Source organism: Apium graveolens, chromosome 6, assembly GCF_009905375.1.
Source record: "Apium graveolens cultivar Ventura chromosome 6, ASM990537v1, whole genome shotgun sequence".
NCBI classification, from domain to species: domain Eukaryota; kingdom Viridiplantae; phylum Streptophyta; class Magnoliopsida; order Apiales; family Apiaceae; genus Apium; species Apium graveolens.
This window is the reverse complement of record NC_133652.1, coordinates 99,501,884-99,521,122: the sequence shown is the minus strand read 5'-3', so window position 1 is coordinate 99,521,122 and position 19,239 is coordinate 99,501,884. Positions and strand designations below refer to the sequence as shown.

General features: G+C 31.3%; 1 pseudogene; it reads right to left on the bottom strand.

Annotated features, from left to right (window-relative positions):
• Positions 1–350: 350 nt before the first annotated feature.
• LOC141663560 (protein trichome birefringence-like 23) lies at positions 351–2,907 on the bottom strand (annotated as a pseudogene).
• Between the last annotated feature and the right edge of the window lie 16,332 nt (positions 2,908–19,239).

Sequence of the window (19,239 nt, the reverse complement as noted above, 5' to 3'; positions counted from 1 at the left end):
AAGGTATGATATTTACAAAGTTATTCATATTCACACACATATATATATATATATATATATATATATTTCGGATCGTATTTTGATATCATAGGTATAATCAAGAAAATGAAAAATATTTATTGAATTAAATGTATTCATATATTTATATAAATATATTATTTCAACTATTGTGATTACTTATTTATATTTAAATAGGCCTTATAGAGTCTTAATTTTTTTATTGATTAATGCATTTAGATTGCTTATTCATTTAGCCCATTTACCGTCAGGATCAAAAAATTTATTCATTTATTGAACATTTATTTATAGAATTTGTGCCGTTACATAAAGCATAAAATGAAATCAAACTGTATTACAGCAGAGCACAAGATAAAAGATTACAGCTCCTTGAAAATGAATCAAAATTATCCAATGACTCTTCGATGGGTATTTAGTTGAGAAAATTATACTCAATCTATGAATTGATTCTATTGTATTCACATTGTAAGGAAAATATTTGTCATTTATCTGCCACCCTATGAAAGTGAGATATATAGATTCTCTGAAAAACTCAACCCTTCACTATGAGATCCATCAACAAATCATTCCATGAATCTATTGGCCCGGGCAAACACCAATGCAGGCAATCATTAATAATCTTCTCTTTATTTTCCTTCGCAAATGGCTGAAAGTGTCTGTATGGACCAGGGTGTCCATCTGGCCTCAGTAACGAAAGAGGCGTTACATCAAGAAGTCTAAGCTTCAGCCCAGCTTCCGCAGCTTTGATTTCTGCCTTTGCAAATTCATCTAATTCAACTTCTCTAAGAAGTCTGTTCAAATCATTGTACTCAAAGTCGCCTTCCTCAGCTGGTTTTGTTCTTTGGCAGGTCCCGCCACTAAACCACTCCCCATTCTCAAAGTGATCTGGTGTCGGATTTCTTTAAAAGATCGTAGCTTTGTGATTTGAGTTGATGATGAAATTGAAGACGTTATTGATTACTTTGCGATAAGCAAAACCAATGTCTAACTCTGTTAAGTTTCTGCCAGGACAGGAATGGCAGCCAATTATCGTGTCATTTTCATAGTAAATAGCACTTTTGACAAACCATTTTCCCGATGAAAATATTATGTAGTCCAGATTCTGGTACACACTTGTCCAATTTGAATCAAGTATGTCCAGATGCAGCTCAATTTCTGATGATGAAACACCATTGTAATCTTCAAATATCTCAGCCTTTGCGAGGAAAGGTGACCACATAATTGAGATACTAAAATTGTAGGAGGAGAATAGCCATCTTCTATTTTTGTAGTCTGCATCGTGGTAAATATGAAGCGGTTCCTCCACCTGAAATACAGAGCAGAGGAGTTTCAATGATTTTATTAGATAAAACAAGAAATTCTGTTATTTGGTGTGTCAAGAATAATTCAGCAAATCCCCCGCTAATTTACTTTGTATTGATACACACCCAAACTAAACCAGTATTACTCGAAAGACTGACCGGTTTCTGTTGACATACAATCCTTGTACCTACTGCAAAGATAGAAGAACACAAATGCCATTCTTCCTAAAAGGAAAACACAACCTACAGAATTTGATGTCTAGAACATGGTTGATTTCGAATAGGTCATGGTGCCATTTAGCAGCCCGGTATATGAATATGGCGTAAATATTTCAATTATCAGAATTAGATCCACAGCATCCTGCCTAATAGAAAGAAAACATTCAAATTAAGAAAAAAAAAACGAATAAGCATGTTGCCTGTTGGAAACAGTCCTTAATCAAACAATTCTATCTCTCAATTGCACCAAGTAGTACTAGCTAACACAGAAATGCATTTATAAATTACTTGTAAGCAAGATCATAATAATATTTTACAGCACAGAAATCCCAGAAAAAATAAACATTAACATTTGGTTCCTACCTTGGCCAATATACAAAGCAATGATTGAACGTGATTTCGAGATATTGAATCACCAATTAGTGCCCAAGCTTTATTCCTCATCATTTCAAGAAACTTCTGGCCATCAAATTGAGGCAGCTCACAATCCTTAGGCTTCCACTTCCAGTACAAATATTCTGTATCAGGCCTCCCATTCTTCATACAATTCTGATGTCTTTCAATGAAATTGCAACTCTCGTTAGTATAAAGAGGACCCTCCACATTCCGGATCCAATTCCCCACCGAAATATCACATCCTCCCACATTATCTAAAAGTCACCCGAATATAACACAGCATTTCAGTAAAAACAAGAATCTAACACATTAATCTCGTACATAACCAAAAAATCGAAATCAATCAAAAGCTTCCAATCAAGACACACAAAAATCAGTATAGACTTTCGAGTACGCAGCGGAAAGTTTATATATTTCCAACATTATCTTCAAATCGCAGTAAAACAAACAGCATTTTAGTACACAACAAAATTAAACACATTACACAACAAACCAACACTTAATGAATCAAAAACTAAAGTAAAAGCAACAAAAAGAAAACCCCATAAGTATAAAATCAAAACTTTAGTACCTTTTTGGTGAAACTGATCATTTAATCTTGGTCCATACAAAGAAGATTGAGCTTGAGATGTTTCGACAAAATGGCTTTCTGTATTATTTGGATACTGATTGGATCTTGAAGAAATAAGCCTAAAAGCAAGACCAACTAAAAAAAATATAACAGCTAATTTAACAACCCACTGATTGTTCTTGCGCACAGACCACCACCATGTTTTTAAGTTCAACTTCATTTCTTTCACAATTCAATCTCTTCGTTTACCATATAATGATAATGCAGGCTTACTAATAAGTGTATCTATGTTTGTATGTAATGAGGAGTTAAAGAAGGTCAATGATTAAGATTAGATTCTTGTTGGTGAACCGACAATGAGAGGTGAACTGTGTAGAGTAACATTTATTCTTACTTGTGGTTCTAAGAGTCCGAAATCAAAACTAATCGGTTGATATATCAATCAGTGATTAATTGATAAATCGGAAATTAATTGGATCATTAATCGGATATATTTTTACAATATAATAATTTTTTTATAGATAAAAGTAATGTCAAACTACATAAAAAAATAGACATTCAAACTTTGACATGAGTAAGTTGGTGAACTGATGACAGGGGAGCTGGCGACTGAGCAATTGTTTTATTGTGCAAGTGCAGATGTTAGATGTAGATGTACTTGCCACTTGCTATCTACATCTGCATCTCTTTCAACTCTTTTTTTCACTCTCTCTCCTCTCCTTCTCATACAAGCTTCCCTTTTCCTTTTTTTTAACCTTGTCTTTCTTTGTTTCATGCCATACATCAGAATTGTATTGCATGTCAAAGAAACAGCATCATTTTGATTAGAATTCAAGACTTTGCCGGAAAAAAATCAGTCACGGCAGAAAACTTGCTCCATAACTCCGATTTTTTAGTCAACGATACTGATTAATTTGACCTGATTTTGATCTGATCTACAGAAAAACGTTTACTGCTCTTACTGCATGTTTGTTTGTATTTTGCATGCTAGCCTAAAGGATATTAGTTAGAAAATCACAAAATAAACAAATGAGTTAGTTAATTGATGCACGTGCAGTGGCTTGGCTCTTTTCGGCTGGTAAAAATAAAAAGAAAAATTAATATAGGTATCCGTTTCCAAGAAATTATTGTTTAATAGTATGTTTTTATTATAAATAGGATTAATACATCAAATGTTATTATACTGCTGAAATATATATAGTTATGATTAATTTCCCCTTAATCAATTAAGCAATAATTAATATTTTAACAAATTAGCTCTATTTTCTTATGGTCAACTTACAACTATATCAAAGCGTGTTCCAGAAATCACCGATTTCGATGATTTATCGACCAAAATATCAGGAATTTATCAACTGCCGATTTTACAAGCCAAAATTGGGGCACTAGTCATTTTCTGCATATGGGTCAAAATTCCATAGGATCCAGTCAACATCGGAGCTGTGAATGAAAAAATCTGAAATGTTGGGAAGCTCGGCTTTTTTCGGCGGAAGCTTAAAGCATTAACTGGAGTTCTGTTTTTATATACAAATGAAAAAATGATAAACATATACAAATATAAGAGACATGAAAGGAAACAGGACAGAAAAATACATTAAGAAAAAAAGAGAAGGGGTGGATGGAGAAGAAGGTAGGCAGAGATGATTAGATGAAGGATTGGGATGATGGGAGGGACTGGATGAGGGAATATTTAATTAATAAATTAATAAATTGAAACTAAACAACCCAAATTCCTTTTTGTTGTATGTTTATTTATTTATAATTTTATGCACTTTCAATATTTTTTTCATATTTTCAGTTTTGTATTAACAATTTTTGTTTTGTTTCAATATTTTTACACATATATATTAATATTTATAATATAAAAATAATATTTATATTTGTACATAAATAATATTGGTCTAATATGATAAATATTATAAATTTTAATATTAAATTACATCTAATTTATTTCCAATTTATCATTCTAATAAATTATCAATTTCTGATAAATTACAAATCGAGTAACTCCACCGATTTGATCTGATTTCCTATAACACTATATTAAAGAGATATAGTGTATTAAGTATGTATAGGCTATTTGTGACTTGTGAGTCTCCGGTTTAAGTAATAAAGTGTAAAGTGTTCATCTAGGAAATCCTAGAGTAAATAACTTATAATTTAAAATGAATAAGTGATTTTAAGTAATAATTAAATTAAAAATTATAAGTTATATAAGTGTTTGAATAATTTTACTTAAAATTCATAATTATTTTTACTTAAATAAACTAAAATAAATATTTTTTTATATGCAATTATCTTAATTTATGAGTTTTGAATTAATATAATTTTCTAAACACATATTTTAAAATTAAAATTAATAAAAAAGTAAAAAATTAAAATAAATTATCGTTGCTAACATTCAATTTATTTATAAATTTAGCTTATATGTATCTCAGGAGTTACGGACTTGTGTTTTACAATATAAAAAAATATAAAAAAAGTGAGTTCGGTGCAATTTGTAAACTAGCATAAGATATATGGGACTTATTGCTTGGTGTGTTTTTTAATTTTCCTTGTACTTTGTTCTTTATAAAAAAAGTGAGTTCGGTGCAATTTGTAAACTAGCATAAGATATATGGGACTTGTTAGCAATCTTGTACGATAAAGACATTGTTATATATATATATTGAATATATAACTACTTCACAAAAACATTGTTAATTCTTAAATCACATAAGCATATGAGAATTAACAATTAAATTAGGAGAAGGGTTTGAGAAAACAAACAGAGATTGGATTTAATCTCGAGTCCAGAAAACTGTCTCCTTAAAGCAGTTTCGCCCCGCACCATCCGTGTTTAGCGACCTGCTTCCCAGGATAAAACGAGATACTAGTATAATCGATAGATCGAATATACTCTCAGCGAACTTGAACTGAGCCCGAGAACTATCATCGGAATATTGGAAAAATTTAAGACTAAAGAGACCAAGAATGAAAGAGATGACTCTTATTTTCTTGACTTAATAAAACTGGTGCCCTAAGACTCTATTTATAAAGAGAGGCTTGAAAGGACTTGTTTTTCTTTTCGATGTGGTACATGGTATTTATAAGAAAAACTAAGGAATAGGTTTGTGCTACTCTCGATGTGGTACAAAGCCACTTTTCATATTAAAAGGTAAAACTTTGGAACATCAGTTCTCATTCACCTTTTACTCATTTTGAGCGTGTTAATATGCGTTGGAATCCCCTCGAAGAGAAGAATACGTTCCAATAAATACACACCACTAACACATAATGTGTCTCACTCATATAGAGTCTCAAAATGATTCACAACTTAGTCTAAAATACTAAGTTTGTCCAACAATCCCCCACAAATGAGATTGATGGTCCAGTAGCACGCACCACATAGACACCACATAGACAGACAGACGCGGAGCTTGACTTGGTGATAGTTCCGGCGGTCAGATATAGCATACGATAGGTAGAGAATGCTCCTTGAACCTTCGCTCGAATAAGTATATCGACTTTACTGGTAGACAGTATGACGCGATGTCCTTGAACTGTTCGACCGTTTGTGTAAACGATGACATACTCATCACTATATCTTTCCTGACTCATTCAGTTCTCATGATTATGTCCATTTTGGCCCTGGAACATCGTCCTGGTTCTGCAAGAGTTTCTAAAGAATTGTGCCTCACAATTCTCCTTTGAAGCGGCCATACTTCTCTCTTACATAGGTGATCTTTATCTTATAGAGTAACCCGCGTTTACTCAACCGAATATTATGTATTCAAACTTGAAATCCTTGTATTCGTCAAAGATCATTAAAAGCATAAAGCTTAACCTCGTACCTTACGGGTCTCACTGTTTCATCATCATAGAAATAGGCCGGGGGTTACCCCCACAGTGATTTAGTCATCATGATTTAGTTGTCCCATTGAACCAAGTTCTTGGGATCTCCAGTCAGCAAGGTTGGGTGTCCACCATGACGCCGTTAAGCAATAGGCAAGGCTCATTCCTCTCGATGATTTGACAACTATCTCTCGGTCTAACTAGATTCTCTTGTCTTAAACAGATTCGCTCAGTTTAACCATCTGGTTAGTGGATCCAAACATTATCATTTAACTTTACATAGTCAATAATGATAATTCTCGTTGAGAATAGTTGTTTAATGGTATTATGTCCTCATCATAAATGTGAGACATACCATTTCATACACAATAATGTGATCTCCCAATTTGCATATTGATTACACGATATATGCATATTGAAGACACATTTTCCTTGTCATTTAGGAATATCCTTACAAAGTGGCTACTCGGCCTTTTAACTGCATTTATTTTATGCACCAGACTCGTATTCCATCATGAATCGAGCTAAGTTTAGGATTTCCATGACACGACTGCTAAGTGTGAAATGTATTCTCGAATGACTTTAAAGTTCTTAAAGTCAAATATCTAATTTACATACTATATTCACATAGTACAATTAGATATCTTTCGTATTGAAGTCCAAGCTCACGAGCACATATCATACACCTTAAATCTCATTGCAATCACTTCCAAGTGACCAATTTCCATTGTACTCGTGCATCTACCCAGTTTACCAACTGTGTAGCCTATGTCTAATTTTGTACAATTTTAAAAAGTACAACAGACTTGCAATCCTTCTTGAGAGATCCTTGTTCATCAACACTTGGATATATATAAATCCATTCCAGCTATGACAACTTTAGCTTCGTTGACCTCTTCAAAAGTCACATCACTAACATGTGACATGTATCATCTAAAAGTTTTAAAGTCACGAAGATTGTAATCTTCAAATCAAAACTTTTCAATCTCATCAAGATTTTCAGAGATGATCCTCTTGTCATTACTTCTCGTAATGATCAGATCACTCACATGCAATCAATTATGACTTGCATATCATGTGTAAATAACACATGCACACTTGTCAATTCTCTGATTTTGAATCAGTTTGACATCTCATATTGACATATTTCATATTTATGAAATAACTTTACTAGTTATTACTTAAGGCTTCACTTGTTATTGATATTACCAGCTTTTAGCGTCCCAAAAACCAGCAATTTCAGTTTGCATCATTACCGAGTTTAAGCGTCCTTAAACTGGCAATCCTTATTCACATAGCAACCAATATTGAGCGTCCTCAAAATGGCAACCATGTCATTTATTTGAAGCCATTGCTTATCATAGCAATATCAAATTTAATATGTCATTATTTCGTGTCAATGTTGTTTCACTCAACATGATCACCGAAAATACAGATTTTCTACTCTTGCTTTATCTAGAGCAACCCTCGGGTTCACGTAAATAGATATTTCTCCAAATAACTATTTAGAAAGACCATCTCAATGTTCATTGATGCACTTTTAAATTTCACAATACGATAATTTTAGTATCATCTTAATGAACCTTATTCTCAAACTCGAGAATATTTCATAAATTATATAAGGTCATCACTTTCGACTGTAATATTTTTTGTATCAGTCTGACCTTATACTTCCTTCAGACCCAGATATATTTTTCCAATTTAAAAATTCATTTGGGTCCTAATGCTTCTATCTCGTAAGAAGATCTATATATTTTTTTTAAACAAGATTCTGTCAAATAGAACCACTCTCTCTATTTCTTAACATCCTTTCCCCCACAAAGGACATAGAGAGAACATGCACAATCCATTTTCTAGTACACGTGCTAGAAAATCTTGATTTATTGACTCTTAGTAATAGTCAAATTTTCTCTTGATATATTCACTTATCAAGAAATTATACGAGAAGCACATTGCTTCTATTAAATTTACGAGTTCACCTTCAAGCAAATTATCAAGACATTCGGGACTAGCAATTATCCAAGTCTTTTGCTCTCTGCAGGTTCATCCTCACATTCATCCAATAACTCGTAAGTTCATTTAGATGACTTTTAATTACAGATCTACTAGGATCTACTAGCTTATCGCATAAGCATTCCTAAACTCTGTAATAGTATTCTTACAAATCTCAAAAATTAGATTCATATATCGGATATTATTAGACTCAACCATTGTCTATGTATCCATCCAAAATATCTCAATTGATTTTGGATCTCATGCTACCAACAGAGGTATTGGTATCAAGTTTCGAGATACCCCCACATTTCAATTATTTTCAAGAATGTTTCATTACATTCCAATATTCATAGAAAATTCAATAATTTTCTATTTTAGATACCCCCACAATTTTAATATTTTACAGAATGTCAGAAAATATTCCAAAACTAATAGGAAATTTAATTATTTCCTTCTGTGGTATCATGTTTAAGGAACGATTAGCCCTTCGTAACTAATATCCTCAAATTCAGTGATAGTCTGAGCTGATCACAATCATTTTGCATCTCTCTCAGAGCGCAACTCAAGCCTGCATCTACTCCATTTATTTAATGCGAGTAAGGTGCAACGACCTCATGAATATTCACGTTGCAAACAGAATTTGCCCGGTGATTATTCATCATCAAATTTATTCACTACCATCTTAATTATCTGTATTAAGTTGGATTTGCCCTTGAGTTTATAGAGCACACATCTCTCTATTTAGCTTCAATATTGACTCGACTACGAGTACGAGTGATAAATGTTTTACTATCAAACCAGACAGTAAACACGTATCGTGTCACTACCTCTCATCTGAGCAGGTTTTACGTTATTCATTAAAACCTATAAGATTTTAATATCATGTTAAAAGAACTTCCCGTAGTTCTTATCATTAAAAATTCAATTACCGAATTTCTCGAAAATATTTACATGGTTCACACGAACCTACATTTATGGCTCACCTACTGGTACAACCAGAAAAGGCCCAAGGAAGAACATAAATCTTCAATAAACCCACATTCAGTGATCCTTGATCAACTGATGCGTTAGGGTTAACAACTTTCCGGATTCTCTCCGAAGTTCAGCATAAATACTGATATCAATATTCGCCGTATTAAGTATCACATGGATCACTATAATAGGCTCGTGTGTCACTGCCGCAGCAGACCGACACCAACACGTGAAATTATTATTTAACTGGAGGAAAAATCTAACCAGAAAAATATAATTTATGTGCCGACCTATAACCTGTACTCCAGGCCCATTAGGTTTTTTAATGTGGAGAATCCTGAGCAATTGTAAATCTGGTTCACTTCAGCTGCCCACCTCGTCACATTATTTAACAACAAACATGTTACTGCATTCTATCCAGTATTACAAGTTTGTGATATAACTCCATTATTAAAGATTAAACAATAATAATTGATGCATTATCATCACTCAACAATGATTAAAAAATTAATCACCAAATAATCAAGTTCCATCATGAAGGGTCACATTTATGTAGCCATATCATTTAATTACATAGCAATATCATGTTATGAACTTGCAAACATGCATGTAAACTATAGCATATATGATTCTTGTATCAGTGTACTAATAATTCCAAAATCAATTCAGAATTAAGAAATCAATCACCATGTTAACAAAACATAATAAGCTATCCATTAATAGCAAAAACATGGACGAATTATAAATTTGGGTTTAATCTACCAATTTATAATGATCAACCCGAAAGAGATGTCACCAAATATGTCCACTTGAATATAAGTTGATCATAAATCAATAACCATTAAAGCATCAATAGCCTTATAAGAAACCAATTATCCAACAACTTTGTGCTTACTTTTGCCTCGTACCTGTTATGCTTAAACAAAGCACCACTTAAAATCAAATTTATATTAATTTCAAGCACATGGCAACAAGTGATCAAAGAAATTAATGCACTAAATTTAATTTAATTAATGAGGCAAATAACGACCACTCATATACCCATAAATAAATCCAATTTAAACAATCAAATTGACTTTTACGTCTACTCACAAGAAAGTATGAAAATTGAAGGAAACTGCTTTAAGATTGTTAGCAATCTTGTACGATAAAGACATTGTTATATATATATATTGAATATATAACTACTTCACAAAAACATTGTTAATTCTTAAATCACATAAGCATATGAGAATTAACAATTAAATTAGGAGAAGGGTTTGAGAAAACAAACAGAGATTGGATTTAATCTCGAGTCCAGAAAACTGTCTCCTTAAAGCAGTTTCGCCCCGCACCATCCGTGTTTAGCGACTTGCTTCCCAGGATAAAACGAGATACTAGTATAATCGATAGATCGAATATACTCTCAGCGAACTTGAACTGAGCCCGAGAACTATCACCGGAATATTGGAAAAATTTAAGACTAAAGAGACCAAGAATGAAAGAGATGACTCTTATTTTCTTGACTTAATAAAACTGGTGCCCTAAGACTCTATTTATAAAGAGAGGCTTGAAAGGACTTGTTTTTCTTTTCGATGTGGTACATGGTATTTATAAGAAAAACTAAGGAATAGGTTTGTGCTACTCTCGATGTGGTACAAAGTCACTTTTCATATTAAAAGGTAAAACTTTGGAACATCAGTTCTCATTCACCTTTTACTCATTTTGAGCGTGTTAATATGCGTTGGAATCCCCTCGAAGAGAAGAATACGTTCCAATAAATACACACCACTAACACATAATGTGTCTCACTCATATAGAGTCTCAAAATGATTCACAATTTAGTCTAAAATACTAAGTTTGTCCAACAGGACTTATTGCTTGGTGTGTTTTTTAATTTTCCTTGTACTTTGTTCTTTGGCATACACTTGATAATCTTTATATAAATAAAGGAAAAAAGCAGTATAACCACGTTAACTTATTAAACAACAAATAAAATGATACAACAAATTTATTATGGAATTCGAAATTCTTCTCTGGTATAGCTTGCAAAAGTCCTAAATATGCTTTTGATAAAACAAAATAGACGGAATGAGATTACAATTCTGAAAGTTGCAGCTCCAAACACTAAACTAGCAGACCTGTCAAGTTCATGCAGTACAATTATAATGCTTACTTAACACTGTACTGCATGAAAAATGATTTATGGAGCTCTCTGACCTCTGATCATTTTCTTTAGATGCTCAGATTGACTCCTATGATAATCCATCCACACGCATAACTGCCGAATCGCCTCTCTTTTTTCCTCTCCAAGACTCAGCATTCCCTCTTCCTTTTGTTTCACTAACTTCTCTGCTTTTCTCACTTTATTCTCCAACTTCCTGACTTTTTCTCTCAATCCCAAAATTTCGGATTCTTTGTCATCCAGCTGTTTTAATACGGTGTCCAAATCATCCTTCATGTGTGTTATTGTGTTGTTTTTCCTGTTCATCCAATCTCTTGCAAAGATTAGCGCACCAGTAACTCGCGAAATTCTATTCATAAATTGGCCATTACATTCCTCAAATCTCAGCACCGCCGTGTCCAGTACATTTAACATATCGTTTGCTGATAGTGAGAAGTCCTTTAGCATATCTAGATAAAGTTTGAGATCTTTGCTATCTTGTTCATATTTTTCTTTTGTTGTAAGATACAAGTCTTTGTTCTCAAGATGTAATTGCTCAGCAACACGGATCCTCCTGCTCAGGATGCGAAGATTATCTTCCAATTGTTTTCGTAAACCTTCTGCAGCTTCTTCAATCTTCTTTTCCACTAGTTGGACGTATGACTTAATATCTTTATTCTTTCCTGCATATTGTTTAACCTGTCTTTCTGTAAGTGCTTTCTGCTGATCTTCAACTTCCTCTATCAACCTAGAGTTCTGATTCTTCACTGTGCTCACGTTCTTTGATTCTTGTTCTGCTTCATCAATTTGTAAAAACAGTTCATTTTTCTCAACCTGTAAAGATTTCAGTTCTTGCTGAAGAGAGTTAAGCTGTGATGTTAAAGATATGATCTCCTCAGACATTGAGTTCCTTCTAGTCTCGGATGTCTTTAACTGAGTTGAAAGCTCGTTCTCCCTCTCTCCTGATCTTTTCTCAAGTTCAACAAGTTTTTCATGGAACTTCTCCTTTGCTGCTCTCGATTGATTAGCATCATCAATCATTGTTCTTATCTGCTGTTCAAACAATCGTTTTTTTGCTTCCGAGTCCTTTACTTGCACATCTGAACCACTATCTTCAATCAGTGTTTGTAAACCTTCATCATTGCTCGATGATATTTTTAATACAACTGTCTGAGAAGCTAAACTATTCACCTCGAATTGAAGATCACTAACCTGTGCCACAGACTTTTCTGTTTTATCAACAGGATGTTTCTCAATTTCAAAATTTTGATTTTCTAGCTGTGAGTTATTATCTTGTAGTTTTCTGAGCTGCTCCTCAAGTTTTGTTTTCTCAGTTTCCATAGTATCCAGATCAAGCTTTAACATTAACACCTGCTCTTCTAATTCCTTAATCTGAGCTGCTGTTCCCATTTTGTAGACATCGTATACGTTAGTCATAGACTGAATTTTTTGCTTACTTTTGACCAAATCCTTCAACAAGCTTGACTCGTCCTTGGCTTCTGGACTTCTTACGGTTTTCCTAAGTTCTTGTGTAGCATCTAGAGCTTCCTTCACTACTTCATTTTTTGAAGGCAGTTTATCCATCAGGTATGCTTCCTCGGACTCTTGATCTATATCATTTCTCCGTTTACTATAATTGTGAAAGTGTCTTACCATTGGACTGGTCCTAGCACTGGTTTCATATGGTGAGTAAAACGGTTCTGAGTCGGAACTTCCAGAAGAATCCTCATCTCTACTGTCTACAACTTTCCGAACCTCAGTAGTGAGGTTATTATAGAGGGCATAGAGAAACTGGTATTGTTGTTGAAAATCATCTAGCAGTTTTATAAGTTCCGATTTCTTCTTTGAAATTGCTTCTTTGTTCCCTTTATTTATAGTCTTGATAAGCTTCAATATCTTTCCTTTTATTTCATTATTTTCTGCAATCAAAATGAATATTTCAAATTCAGCTTCTCAATATTGTCAATGTTCCAATTACAGTTTCAAAGAAAATCCAAACTTAAACATATATTAGTGCCACTAATTTTGTGGCTTGTAGGTAAAGAAACTAGTAGATTACAATCTATTTTCACAAGAAACACGTCCTGAAGTAGACAATAGTAGTTCTTAACCAAGAATACTCAAATATTCAATATTTCTAGTCGTAGTAAATATACACGAGAATACAACATACAATTAAATTAAATATATTATGAATCAATTGTTCATGTTTCACGCATCTAACATGGCTGTGTGATCAACTGAATTACTTTGTTCGCAATAGTACCTGTTTGTGCTGCTTTCAGCTCTTCTTCTTTTTCAGGATTAATATGAATCCATAAACACTTCCTTGAATCTTTCCAGCTATGCTTCGTCATATTTTATCCAGAATTTAACTTATGATACTGTGCTGAAGCTACAAGAACCAGTAGCAGACTTCCTCGGTGCAGAAGAACTACAAGACCTGTAGAAACGCCGTTATGGTTTCAGAGATATTGTAAGCAGAAGTTAGCTACTATAACTAATTTTAATTAATGGGATACTAATTAGGGATTATATAGCTGTTTAGCTAACATTGACAAATATCTTGTTCAAAAAAATAACGATCAAGAATACAGGATGATTCAATTGCAACACTTGGGTATCCCACTATAGACTACATTCTATGGGTGAACATTTTGGAAATCCTCCTGTTGATTTTTTATTTATTTTCATATCAAGAGAAGATAATTTAAATGGGGAACTTTCATGTTATGGTGAATTTCTGGAAGCTTGTAAAACAGGAAGTACACTTCTGCAGGATGATAAATCTTGTTATAACAGTAAATTAACCATGCATACCAAAGTCCACAAATTTAACAATCTTTAAGCTAATATTTTCCCATAAAATGTTAACAGCACATCCATTGTAAGCTTCAAGAAACATTTACGATTTATTCCACAACTCAATTCAGAAAACATACCAGGCATGCATGAAGAATGGGGAATGTGTCATGTTTAAATAGAGCATTTTTACTATCGTTTATAAAGTAATCTAAGGATTAAATCTACACATCATTAAAATGCGAAAACAGAACCACACGGATCAAGACCATTCTACCTAACCATAAACGAAAACATATACAAGGATCCATGATTCCCAACAATACCTGAATTCCAATTAAGAAACCACAAAAACAACAACAACAAAACAAAAAACAATATATCTGTACATTGAGGATAGATATATCGGTATCCGTTTTTATCTTCTACACACAATGACATAAAAACAAGATATGATCAACGACCAAGGCTGCCTTTTCTATTTTTATTGATCATGTATATGTAAAAGACCCAATTTTGACAAATGATAATAAAAATGTTTGAGATGCAAAATTCGTTCCAGAAATGACATATACATTAACAAGCAAGGTTAATTTTCTTATACATTAACAAGCAAGGTTAATTTTCTTTTCTTATGTTTGATTAATCATTTACATTTTTAATCATTCATCACACTTTTAAATTGTATTTTTATTTAAAAAAAATTACATTTTTCAAGCTTTACTCTTATTTATAATATTAATTTAATATCTAACTAGAGTAAAATTACATAGAAATGATAAAAAAAAATGTTAGATTTTTGTAAATAAAAGATAACTGATAAAAGTATTCTAAAAGGGTAAACTAAAAACAAAAAATAATTTTATTATCAGATGTCATATATTAAAATATTATGTAAGCCTTTTTATATAGGCTACAAATTTAACAAAAACACCTAACAAATAGCTAATTTTATCCCACTAACATCTCCCACTAACATCTAATCTAAAATTTCAAATAATACATTATCTAATAATTATTCAAACACTATTTCTAAAAACCTCATCAAAATTAATCCAAAAAATAATTCAAATAATTTTGAATTATTATTTCCAACACTCCCTCTTAATTCAAAATTTTTCTTCCCTGTGAAGTACTTGTCATCACCACCACCACCATTGTTGTTGATTACTTTCTTCGCAATTTCTTCAAGGAGCACTTGTCTCCCTAATTTCTTCAAGGAACGCTTCTTTTCCTATTGACCAGTGATGTACTTCTCATCACCATTGGAGCCCTTCTCTCCACTTTTCTTCAAGGAGAACTTGTCTCCTATTGACCAATGATGTACTTATCATCACCATTGGAGCCCTTCTCTCCACTTTTCTTAAAGGAGCACTTGTCTCCTATTGACCAGTGATGTACTTCCCATCACCATTGGAGCCCTCTTCTCCACTTTTCTTCAAGGAGCACTTCTCTCACTAATGATGTATTTTCCATCACCATTGGAGCCCTTCTCTCCACTTTTCATCATGGTGCACATAATCACCAATAACTCAAAACAAAATATATTTTTTACGCCTTGAGACACACTCTTCATGAATCTCTAGCATCACTACCATCATCTGTTGTCTTCCAATTCTTCATTTATTCACAGCAATTTTTGACGCCCAGTTACTCAATCGAAATAGCTCTGATATCATGTTAGATTTTTGTAAATAAATGATAACTGATAAAAGTATTCTAAAACGGTAAACTAAAAACAAAACATAATTTTATTATCAGATGCCATATATTAAAATATTATATAAGCCTTTTTATATAGGCTACACATTTAACAAAAACACCTAACAAATAGCTAATCTTATCCCACTAACATCTCCCACTAACATCTAATCTAGAATTTCAAATAATACATTATCTAATAATTATTCAAACACTATTTCTAAAAATCTCATCAAAATTAATCCAAAAAACAATTCAAATAATTTTGAATTATTATTTCCAACAAAAACAAGAAGAAATTTTTACAGAATACACACTCGAGATTCGACCTCTCAACTCGCTTAGTGAATAACTCGTACCACTTCACCAATACCCAAAGATGTGTGATATATTTTGCTTACTCGTAATCTCGCCATCATCTCTGTGTGACTCCAGATTATAATCTGGAAAATCAGATAATCGGATCGGATCAATTTTGGATCAAAATCACTTTTAGATTAAGATATATTTGGAAAACATTCGGATCGGATATAAATCGGTTCGGGTCTAATTTGAATTAAAAGCGGATGAAATTTGGATTAAGATCGAACAATATTCAATTTGAATAAATTTGGTTCAAATATTTTGGATCATAACTTATTCATTTTTTTAATTTGTGAGACTTAAAAAATATCTTTTTTATTGAATACTTTTAAATATAAATTTATAATTAAATAATTATAATTTTTTTTAATTTTTTTTACAAAGAATGCACTACTACATGCCAAGTAATACACATTTCCAATATGTGTATTCATGTTATTATAGACAGTGAATATGCATGTTGTAAATGGGTATTCTTTGTAGAGTTTTAAAAATCTGAATACTCATGCTACATGTACGTAGTCCGCGGATATTTTGGGCAGTTCGTCCTGTTAGTGAGTATTATAGGCATTTAAATTTGGAAAGTAGTGTATTTTGGACATTCTTTCTTTTTCATATCTATTTCACGTATCTCTTTTCTGAAACTAATTTAAAAAATTATACCTATATTTTCTATTTTAATATTTAATTTATTTGTGTTTATTTAAAATTTTAAAATTATAACTAAAAATACTTTTAAGAATATGTTTAATCGTATACCAATACCTACTAATCATTCATAACTAACCCATATTAATTTGTTTTTAACTAAATGCTTTAAAATTTTAAAATTATAACTAAAAATACTTTTAAGAATATGTTTAATCGTATACCAATACCTACTAATCATTCATAACTAACCCATATTAATTTGTTTTTAACTAAATGCTCACTAATCAAACACATAAATAAAAAAATTACATTTTTTAAAATTAATGTTAAAAATTTGTATTATTTGTATATCACACATAAAATATAAGATATTCATTAATTCACTCACATTTAAGCAGTTTTCACGAATAAAATATCATATATTTATTAATTATACATCTCTTCTATATATAATAAGAGAACATGATGATAATATTCATAAGATTAAAAAGTCTCACTGAAATGACTAATTTACCCCTGTACTTTAAATTTATATAAAAAAGGTTGTTGGGAAGAATTGAACCCGAGTTTTTACATTCACAAGCACATCAACTTACCACTACACCACAGTTTTACTTAAGTGTTTTATCATACACATAACATGTGAGTGTCGTAAATAGCGACAATTTATTTAACTTTAAACATGATTACTAAAATATTTATAGAGTTAATTTTGAACAATTGAATTTGAGATATAAAGTTAAGCATAGTACATAAACGGATCATTGCCTTATTTATTAAACGATTTTTAATTTGAAAAGTATGTCTCATACATTTTTAAAATATATTTTTTTATAAAAAATAAATTGTACATATAATTAATTTTTTAATATGTTGAAAAGAGATACATTTATATAAATAATATATATGTGTACTACATATTTAGATAAGTTATAATTAGCGTATTTCGATTTATTTCGAATTCAAAATTAGAACTTGACCTATATTTCAAAAAATACTCGAAATTTGACTAAATGACCTGCCCGTAAATACCACATCACTATTTAGGTTTAATTTAAATTACGAGTTCGACTAGAAAATCTTACCAACAAAGAAAAGTTTTTTGATATCTTATGTTGGCAAAAATTATTATCTTTGAGGTCTTTATAGAATCAAGTCAATTAATAATATGTATCAAAATTATTAGTTTCAAAATCGGAATTTTACCCATTTTGAAAAAATACTCGAAATTTGACTACATGACTCAGCCGAAAATACATCATCACTATCTAGGTTTAATAAATTTAAATTACGAGTTCGACGAGAATATTTTACCAATATGGATAAATTTTATAATATCTTATATTAATAAAAATTAATATTTTTGAGGTCTTTATACGATCAAGTCAATTGATATTATGTATAAAAATTACTAACTGACTGGTTTTACATTATTACATCTGGAACTTGACCCTATATTTAAATATATTCAAAATTTGACATGAGATGTCAAAAGCTTCGTTAAAATTACGAAGATATACTAAATCGATTTATTTATTAATGTTTCACTTAGAAAAATAGGTTTAAAATATTATTCAATGATGGTGAATTTATAAAGAGGTGCTCCTAAAATCTTATTTTTTCATTCTCTTTAGAAAAAATTAAACTACAACTATAAAGTAAAATTAAAAAAATTCATTAACATGTTATTTGAAAAATGGTAAGAGATTTGATGCTTCTTCATAAAAAATAGTTTATTTATTGCATTATTTAATTAAAGATATATTTATATTCAAATATTTGTGAGACAAATCCTAAATTTTATATTATTCAATTTGATATGGTTATTATAAGTAATCATATACATAAAGTCCCTATTTTTTGTGGAGTTCTGAAGTACAAAATACTAACTTTATATTACAATCCAATCTAATGATTCAGGTTTTATCTTTCTAATAATTTAAAAATTAAAATAATAAACTACATGATATAAACGTGTGTTATGGTGTTATATCATTAATGTTCAGCAAGTTAAATATTTACGTGTTCTATAACGTGAATACATATGTTCTTCAAACTGATCATTATCTATAAATCATATGTTATGCAATGTTCAACTTGTCAAATGTATGAGATTTGAAATATATTTATTAAAATAGTGATATTTGTAGAACATGATTCATATTATAATACATTTTACAAAAAAAATTATACTATTTTACTTGCAGCTCGTACTCAACTAAAAATAAGGACTCAATACAATTTAACTCGTATATGTGTGTGTGTGAAACTTG